At 40.2% G+C, this 9,697-nt stretch overlaps 1 long non-coding RNA gene across 1 annotated transcript; it reads left to right on the plus strand.

The window, feature by feature from the left end:
• The first annotated feature begins 536 nt into the window (after positions 1-536).
• LOC120942694 lies at positions 537-9,326 on the plus strand. The gene is made up of 2 exons (XR_005750248.1): positions 537-579; positions 9,114-9,326. It is a non-coding gene; the product is annotated as an uncharacterized LOC120942694 (long non-coding RNA).
• Positions 9,327-9,697: the final 371 nt, after the last annotated feature.

Consider the following 9,697-nt stretch of genomic DNA (forward strand, 5'->3'; position numbering starts at 1 on the left):
TGAGTTTTATATATATAGATTACCACTAAATTCCTGTGTTAGGAGTGGGGTTGTTATAGTAATCCCGTGTGCTCCATCAGGCCCTTTTTTTAACATGAGATGGTCTGAACAAAACAAAGGAGACAAAAACAGCTCATTTTAACATGGTTGCATCCCAGCTCACGCTCAGTCCCCTGTAGTGCCCACAAGACCCTTTAATATAACATTGTCCCATTGGTTAACTGTCTATATAAATCAATTTGTATTCATATACAATACAGCAGAGTACACAGAATTTGCATACGTCATTAGAAAACATTTTTATAATATATGAACATTGTGTTATTATAGGAGCTCCAATGCCAGTTATCCGCGCCAAGCGCAGAAGGCGCCAGGCCGATGAGGAGGAGGAGGAGGATGCGGCAGAGGAGGATGCGGCAGAGGAGGAGATGGATGAAGAGGAGCAGCCAGGGCCCTCCCACTCCCCAACCCCAGCTCCTGCTGAGGAGCAAGCTGAGGAGATTCCCCCCCCCACCACCCCAACTTCTCAAGCAGAAGAGCAGGAGGAAGAGAGCGGTCCTGTGAGCCTCGCTCAGGAAGGTAAATATGTGCACAATGATTAATAACATTTCAACAACAAAATGTAGATATAAAAATGGACAACATATAAAGCGCACCTGTCAGATTGTAGAACCATAATATGGTATTGATGCTAGAAGTATACAGGTAGTGCATAATTATTAGGCAAGTTGTATTTTTTGAGGATTCATTTTATTATTGAACAACAACCATGTTCTCAATGAACCCCAAAAACTCATTAATATCAAAGCTGAATTTTTTTGGAAGTAGTTTTTAGTTTGTTTTTAGTGTTAGTTATTTTCGGGGGATATCTGTGTGTGCAGGTGACTACTATTACTGTGCAGAATTATTAGGCAACTTAACCAAAAAATAAATAGATACCCATTTCAATGATTTATTTTTAACAGTGAAACCAATATAACATCTCAACATTCACAAATACACATTTCTGACATTTAAAAACAAAACAAAAACAAATCAGTGACCAATATAGCCACCTTTCTTTGCAAGGACACTCAAAAGCCTGACATCCATGGATTCTGTCAGTGTTTTGATCTGTTCACCATCAACATTGCGTGCAGCAGCAACCACAGCCTCCCAGACACTGTTCAGAGAGGTGTACTGTTTTCCCTCCTTGTAAATCCCACATTTGATGATGGACCACAGGTTCTCAATGGGGTTCAGATCAGGTGAACAAGGAGGCCATGTCATTACTTTTTTTTATTGAATACCCTTTCTTGCCAGCCACGCTGTGGAGTACTTTGACACGTGTGATGGAGCATTGTCCTGCATGAAAATCATGTTTTTCTTGAAGGATGGTGACTTCTTCCTGTACCACTGCTTAAAGAAGGTCTCTTCCATAATCTGGCAGTAGGACTGGGAGTTGTGCTTGACTCCATCCTCAATCCGAAAAGGCCCCACAAGCTCATCTTTGATGATACCAGCCCAAACCAGTACTCCACCACCACCTTGCTGGCGTCTGAGTCGGACTGGAGCTCCCTGCCCTTTACCAATCCAGCCACGGGCTCTTCCATCTGGCCCATCAAGACTCACTCTCATTTCAGTAGTCCATAAAACCTTAGAAAAATCTTTCTTGAGATATTTATTGGCACAGTCTTGACGTTGCAGCTTGTGTGTCTTGTTCAGTGGTCGTCGTCTTTCAGCCTTTCTTACCTTGGCCATGTCTCTGGGTATTGCACACCTTGTGCTTTTGGGCACCCCAGTGATGTTGCAGCTCTGAAATATGGCCAATCTGGTGGCAAGTGGCATCTTGGCAGCTGCACGCTTAACCTTTCTCAGTTCATGGGCAGTTATTTTGCGCCTTTGTTTTTCCACACGTTTCTTTTGTTTGATGATCACGCTTCAGAAGCTTTGCAATTTTAAGAGTGCTGCATCCCTCTGTAACGCTATTAGCGTTAATTTATGTACTAGGAGCGCAGCTTTACCTAATATGACAGCTGCGCTCCATTCACAAAGACATCCGCGTCACTTCCGGTACGCGGACGTCTGCGCTCCACGCTGGAACGCGGAAGTGCGTTCCAGTGTGCGGCGCTCGGCGTGCATGGGAGACCGGGCTATTTAAACCTCCAGCACTGGCGACAGGTTGTTGGAATATTCCTGTTGGACCCTGTCGCCACCTGGAGAACCTCCACCAACTCACACCAACCTTGAACTTCACTTTTGGGATACTTGGACCCAGATCTTAGTTGCTATACTAGATAGAAGGACCACCAGCGTTACACCTGTGCTTATTTTCCCAGTCTGGACTACCTCCTAACCGCAAGTATATAGAGTATATTACTGCATATTGGGATTACCATCTACTCCTGTGCAAACAGACCTGGTCCACACTACTTCTTAAACTGCATAAGGATATATAGCATATTACTGCATAAAGGGATTACCATCTACTCCTGTGCAAACAGACCTGGTTCACACTACTTCTTAAACTGTATAAGGATATATAGCATATTACTGCATAAAGGGATTACCATCTACTCCTGTGCAAACAGACCTGGTTCACACTACTTCTTAAACTGCATAAGGATATATAGCATATTACTGCATAAAGGGATTACCATCTACTCCTGTGCAAACAGACCTGGTTCACACTACTTCTTAAACTGCATAATTATATAGAGCATATTATTGCACATTGGGATTACCATCTACTACTATGCAAACTGACCTGGTCCACACTACCTCTTTAACTGCTTGTGTTTAAAGACTATTTTGCCATATAGTTAGTGTTGTTGCCCATAGTCTGGACTACCTCCTTCTCTCTCTTTCAGAAATACATATTAACTATTGAGATACTTGCTCTAAATATATTGAGGTTTTGCTTCTATATGTTATATCAGGAGTGCTAATTTCCTACATGACTCAAGTTCAGTACCTATATATTCAAAAAGCACTTACTAAAGACTTATCCTTGTCATTGCTCTAGACAAAGGTTACTATATAGTTTAACAAGTATTAAACTATTACTACATGTTTTGCTCCAATCAGAGGATATGATGATATAGACCCCATACTCTTATAGTTCAGTGAGAGTGAGCTGGTGGTTAATTCTGATAGGCCTCTACAGCTGGAGTCTAAACTTGAGACAGAGTGTTCTCAGAATCAGGGTCGTAACATAATATTCCAACCCCTTTAAAAAAAAAAAAAAAAAAAAAAAAAAAAAAAAAAAGGGAAACATTCAAGATGGATCCAGCTGAACTTGCAAATCATTTAGTTACACTCTCCCAAAGAGTGGATAACCTGACTGCTAACATGAATGAATTGCGTGTTCAGAATGATACCTTACGCAATCTCAATCATGCACAAGCTAGAGACAGACCTGAAGCTAAGGTCTGCCCACCAGAACTTTTTTCTGGTGAAAGGAAGAATTATAAACAATTTATTAGTTCATGTCGTTTGATGTACGAATTACGTCCGCGCACTTATTACTCTGATAGAATAAAGATCCTCACTTTAGTTACCTATCTCAGAGGTGAACCCAGAGTGTGGGCTGATACATACATAGAAGAACATGGAGATCTTTTGGGAGCTTTTGATACTTTCATTAATGAGATGTCTCTCTTATATGAAGATCCTAACAAACAGCTAACAGCTGAAAATTCAATCAGAACCCTCAAACAGGGTAAGAGGCCTGTGGAGGACTTTATTTCAGAATTTAAATGCTGGAGCAGGGAGACCCAATGGTCAGAGATTGCTCTTAGAAATCAATTTCGTTTGGGTTTATCAGAGGCTATGAAGGATGAGCTTGCTCGCGTCGTGCTCCCTGATACTCTAGAAGACCTCATGCACCTATCAGTGACTATCGATCGCCGTCTGCGTGAGAGAAAGGCAGAACGTGCAAATACATACCCAGTCACTTCCTTCAGGAGATTCAGATCGCCTTCAAAAGAGTCTCCAATGGAACTTGGAACTATAAGAGGACCTTTGACTCCAGCAGAAAAGCAACGCCGTAGAGCCAATAATCTATGTCTTTATTGTTCAGCTCCAGACCACATTGTGTCTACCTGTCCTCTACTTAAGAAAAACTCTGAAGGTAAATTTTCCCACATTAATAAATTAGACTCATCCCTTTCCACGTCTAATCGATATATCTTTATCCTTCTTACTCTACAGTGGGATCAAGAAGAGATTTCCATTGAAGCAATGGTCGACAGCGGAGCCTGCGGCAACTTTATAGATTCAAGTATTGTAGAATCAAATAAAATTCCCTGTGTGTTTAAGCAAAATCCAGTGTCACTCACTTTTATTGATGGGTCCAGTTCAACTCATGGTCCTGTTATATCTCAGACATCTCCCCTAAAGGTTACATGTGCCACTGGTCATTCTGAGACCCTCAAATTTGATATTATTTCCTCACCTGTCTTTCCCATTGTTCTAGGCCTCCCATGGTTACTTCTTCATCAGCCTATTTTCTTATGGTCCACCAAATCAATTTCTTTACAGTCTGATTATTGTAAACAGTTCTGTTATTCCCCATGCATCATCTCTTTCTCTGACGCCATTCCACATGACCTACCTGAATATTTACATGATTTCCTTGATGTATTCAGTAAGACTAATGCAGATAAACTTCCTCCACATAGAATTTACGACTGTCCCATAGACCTTATTCCCGACAGTCCTATTCCTACTGCTCGAATCTACCCCCTCTCTCAACCAGAGCTTGTACATTTAAAAGAGTACCTCGATGAGAATCTAAAAAAGGGGTTTATTAGGAACTCCACCTCTTCAGCAAGTGCAGCTCTCTTTTTTGTAAAAAATAAAGATGGTTCACTCCGACCAATCATTGATTATCGTTCCCTCAATAATATCACTGTAAAAAATAGATACCCATTACCACTCATTCCGGAACTCATTGAGCGTCTACAGAACGCCAAGATCTATACAAAACTGGACCTCAGAGGTGCATATAATCTGATCAGAATCCGTTCGGGTGACGAATGGAAAACTGCCTTCAAAACCCGATATGGCCTTTTTGAGTATTGTGTAATGCCTTTTGGTTTGTGTAACGCTCCAGCAACTTTTCAGTGGTTCATTAATGATATTTTTCATGATCTACTTGATATTTGCGTTGTAATTTATTTGGACGACATCTTAATTTATTCTGAGAATCAGGATGAACATCACAAACATGTGCGCTGGGTTCTGGCTAGGCTTAGGACACACTCTTTGTATGCAAAACTTGAAAAGTGTGTATTCAATCAAACTACTATTTCCTTCTTGGGTTACCAAATTACTCCTAGTGGAGTTCAGATGGATCGATCTAAGGTAGATTGTATTCTGTCCTGGCCTTCACCACAAACTAGGAAAGCTCTTCAGAGATTTCTCGGTTTTTCAAATTACTACAGAAAGTTCATAAAGAACTTTTCAGCTATTGTGAGACCATTAACCAGCTTAACCAGTTCAAAGATACCTTTTGTTTGGAATGATGAAGCACAGAAATCTTTTGACACACTCAAGAATAGTTACACTTCTGCTCCTATTCTTCAATTGCCAAATCCATCATACCATTTTACATTAGAAGTAGATGCTTCGCATTTTGCTCTTGGCGCTGTACTCTCCCAACAACCTACATTATCGGAACCACTACATCCAGTTGCCTTTTTTTCCAGGACACTCTCCTCAGCGGAAAAAAATTATCCTATTGGCGAGAAAGAATTACTAGCAATAAGAGATGCTCTCTCTAACTGGAGACATTTGCTGGAGGGTTCAACACATACTATCACCATCCTCACTGATCATCGAAATTTACAACACTTAAAATCTTGCAAAACTCTCTCTGCCCGTCAAGTCAGATGGAGTCTATTTTTCGATAGATTCAATTTTGTTATTTCCTACCTTCCTGGCACTCAAAATACTAAAGCAGACTCTTTGTCTCGTATGCATGAAGAACAAACATTGGAGATTCCACCATTTTCAATTATTCCATCCAATAGGATTCTGGGTACTACTATGACCTTCAATAAGTTGCTTATTCAAACCCTCACTAAAGAGAGATCTCATTTACCTATGGGTTTACAACAAGAGTCTAACGGACTATTAACTTTTAACAACAAGATATATGTTCCACCAAAATTGCAACTTATGTTACTAAAACAACTTCATGATGCTCCACTTGCAGGACATCCTGGCATTACTAAGACCCTTCATCTAGTCAAGAGAAATTACTGGTGGCCAAATCTCACAAAGACAGTTCAGGACTATGTTAATTCTTGTCAGACCTGTGCCACCAACAAACATTCTAGAAAACCTCCCTATGGTCTATTAACTTCTATCCCAGTACCAAATAGACCTTGGGACGTTATTTCTATGGATTTCATAGTTGACCTCCCAAGGTCAAATGGAACAAACACCATCATGGTCACAGTTGATGTTTTAACAAAGATGGCCCATTTTGTACCTTTGAAGAGGTTACCAACCTCTCAAGAGACGGCAAAGGCTTTCATATCCAATATTCTTAAACTTCATGGCTTACCATCTCAGATCATTTCAGATAGAGGCTCACAATTCATTTCCAGATTCTGGAAAGCTCTCTGTCAAACGCTACAAATAGATCATCGCATGTCTACCGCCTATCACCCCCAAACTAATGGGCAAACAGAACGGGTAAATCAAACACTGGAACAATATCTGCGCTGTTACTGCACCCACCTCCAAGACGACTGGTTTCATTTACTTCCACATGCAGAATTTGCTTACAACAACGCCTCCAGTTCATCCTCCCAGTTTTCACCTTTTTACGCAAATTATGGTTTTCATCCTAATAATTTACCGTCTACTTTTCCTTCAACTAATGTCCCTGCTGTTCAGAATCTTTTATCAACCATAAAGGATACTCTAGATACTCTCCGTTCTAATCTTGAAGATGCGCAGATTAGACAAAAGAAGTACTACGATTCTCATAGAACAAAACCCCCATCTTATAAGATTGGAGATTTGGTATGGTTATCTACTAGGAATTTACGACTCAAGATTCCTTCTAAGAAACTTGGCCGTCAGTACACGGGACCTTTTCCAATTTCCCACATCATTAACAATAATGCTGTCAGATTAACTCTACCCTCCGATTGGAAGATTCATCCATCCTTCCATGTTTCATTAATTAAACCTTTCAAACCAAACCCTTTTCCAAACAGAGATCCACAACCTCCTCCACCAGTTCAAGTTTTTGGTGAGACTGAATATCAAGTAGAGAAAATTTTGGATTCTAGGAGGAGAGGTTCTTCCATTCAATACTTGATTCGTTGGAAAGGCTATTCTCCCACAGATGATTCCTGGGAATGCTCATCAGATATTCATGCCCCTAGACTTATTAAGCAGTTCCATCACAAATATCCTGATAAACCATCTCCTATTAGGCGCCCCGGATGGGCCCCCTTGAGGAGGGGAGTATGTAACGCTATTAGCGTTAATTTATGTACTAGGAGCGCAGCTTTACCTAATATGACAGCTGCGCTCCATTCACAAAGACATCCGCGTCACTTCCGGTACGCGGACGTCTGCGCTCCACGCTGGAACGCGGAAGTGCGTTCCAGTGTGCGGCGCTCGGCGTGCATGGGAGACCGGGCTATTTAAACCTCCAGCACTGGCGACAGGTTGTTGGAATATTCCTGTTGGACCCTGTCGCCACCTGGAGAACCTCCACCAACTCACACCAACCTTGAACTTCACTTTTGGGATACTTGGACCCAGATCTTAGTTGCTATACTAGATAGAAGGACCACCAGCGTTACACCTGTGCTTATTTTCCCAGTCTGGACTACCTCCTAACCGCAAGTATATAGAGTATATTACTGCATATTGGGATTACCATCTACTCCTGTGCAAACAGACCTGGTCCACACTACTTCTTAAACTGCATAAGGATATATAGCATATTACTGCATAAAGGGATTACCATCTACTCCTGTGCAAACAGACCTGGTTCACACTACTTCTTAAACTGTATAAGGATATATAGCATATTACTGCATAAAGGGATTACCATCTACTCCTGTGCAAACAGACCTGGTTCACACTACTTCTTAAACTGCATAAGGATATATAGCATATTACTGCATAAAGGGATTACCATCTACTCCTGTGCAAACAGACCTGGTTCACACTACTTCTTAAACTGCATAATTATATAGAGCATATTATTGCACATTGGGATTACCATCTACTACTATGCAAACTGACCTGGTCCACACTACCTCTTTAACTGCTTGTGTTTAAAGACTATTTTGCCATATAGTTAGTGTTGTTGCCCATAGTCTGGACTACCTCCTTCTCTCTCTTTCAGAAATACATATTAACTATTGAGATACTTGCTCTAAATATATTGAGGTTTTGCTTCTATATGTTATATCAGGAGTGCTAATTTCCTACATGACTCAAGTTCAGTACCTATATATTCAAAAAGCACTTACTAAAGACTTATCCTTGTCATTGCTCTAGACAAAGGTTACTATATAGTTTAACAAGTATTAAACTATTACTACATGTTTTGCTCCAATCAGAGGATATGATGATATAGACCCCATACTCTTATAGTTCAGTGAGAGTGAGCTGGTGGTTAATTCTGATAGGCCTCTACAGCTGGAGTCTAAACTTGAGACAGAGTGTTCTCAGAATCAGGGTCGTAACACCCTCTGCTAGATATCTCTCTATTTTGGACTTTTCAGAGTCTGTCAAGTCCTTCTTTTGGCCCATTTTGCCAAAGGAAAGGAAATTGACTAATAATTATGCACACCTGATATAGAGTGTTGATGTCATTAGACCACACACCTTCTCATTACAGAGATGTACATTACCTAATATGCCTAATCGGTAGTAGGCTTTCGAGCCTATACAGCTTGGAGTAAGACAACATGCATAAAGAGGATGATGTGGTCCAAATACTCATTTGCCTAATAATTCTGCACTCCCGGGATGTGTTAGACACATAACAAGTGTATACACATGATAATGATTGATTAATAAGCAAAAAAAATATTTTATTTATTTGGTAACGTTCTTTGAAATCCAAATGTTTTTTTATTATATCCTAACAGTAGCAAGAAAGATGATGCAGCAGCACGCGCTGCTAAAGAAGACACATCTGAGGATTAAGGGAAATCATCAACAAATTCGCTACCTGGTCCAGCAAAATACGCAGCTAGACCAGCAGCAATTAGAATATCTTGCTGAGCTGGAAAGGCTTCAGAAGCTCATGCTCAGCTATGTCTGAATTAATTTTTTGATTAAAAAATGTTATTTTTTGGAAATGTTTCATTTCTTTTTGAGATCGATTTTTAGGTTTTTCAACACATCTAACTTCACATCGAACAAATCAACATCAACACATCTAACTTCATAATAAGCAAAAACATTTTATACTATCATTTTATTTAACACAAACCTAGGACAAACTAAAGCACACGGACACAGACACGACGAACACAAAATAAACTGTTGAAAAATGAACATAACAAAAGCAACAATATATATATATATATATATACAGAGAGAGAGAGAGAGCAAGAAAGAGAGAGAGAGTGCAGATTTGCTCTTGCAGACAGCCTAATGGTTGCAGTATAAAGGCCGCAAACCAGGGTTTAACATAAGGTTAATTGTTTTAGTTACACTTGCTGTTACG

This window comes from Rana temporaria, chromosome 6 (assembly GCF_905171775.1).
Source record: "Rana temporaria chromosome 6, aRanTem1.1, whole genome shotgun sequence".
NCBI lineage: Eukaryota > Metazoa > Chordata > Amphibia > Anura > Ranidae > Rana > Rana temporaria.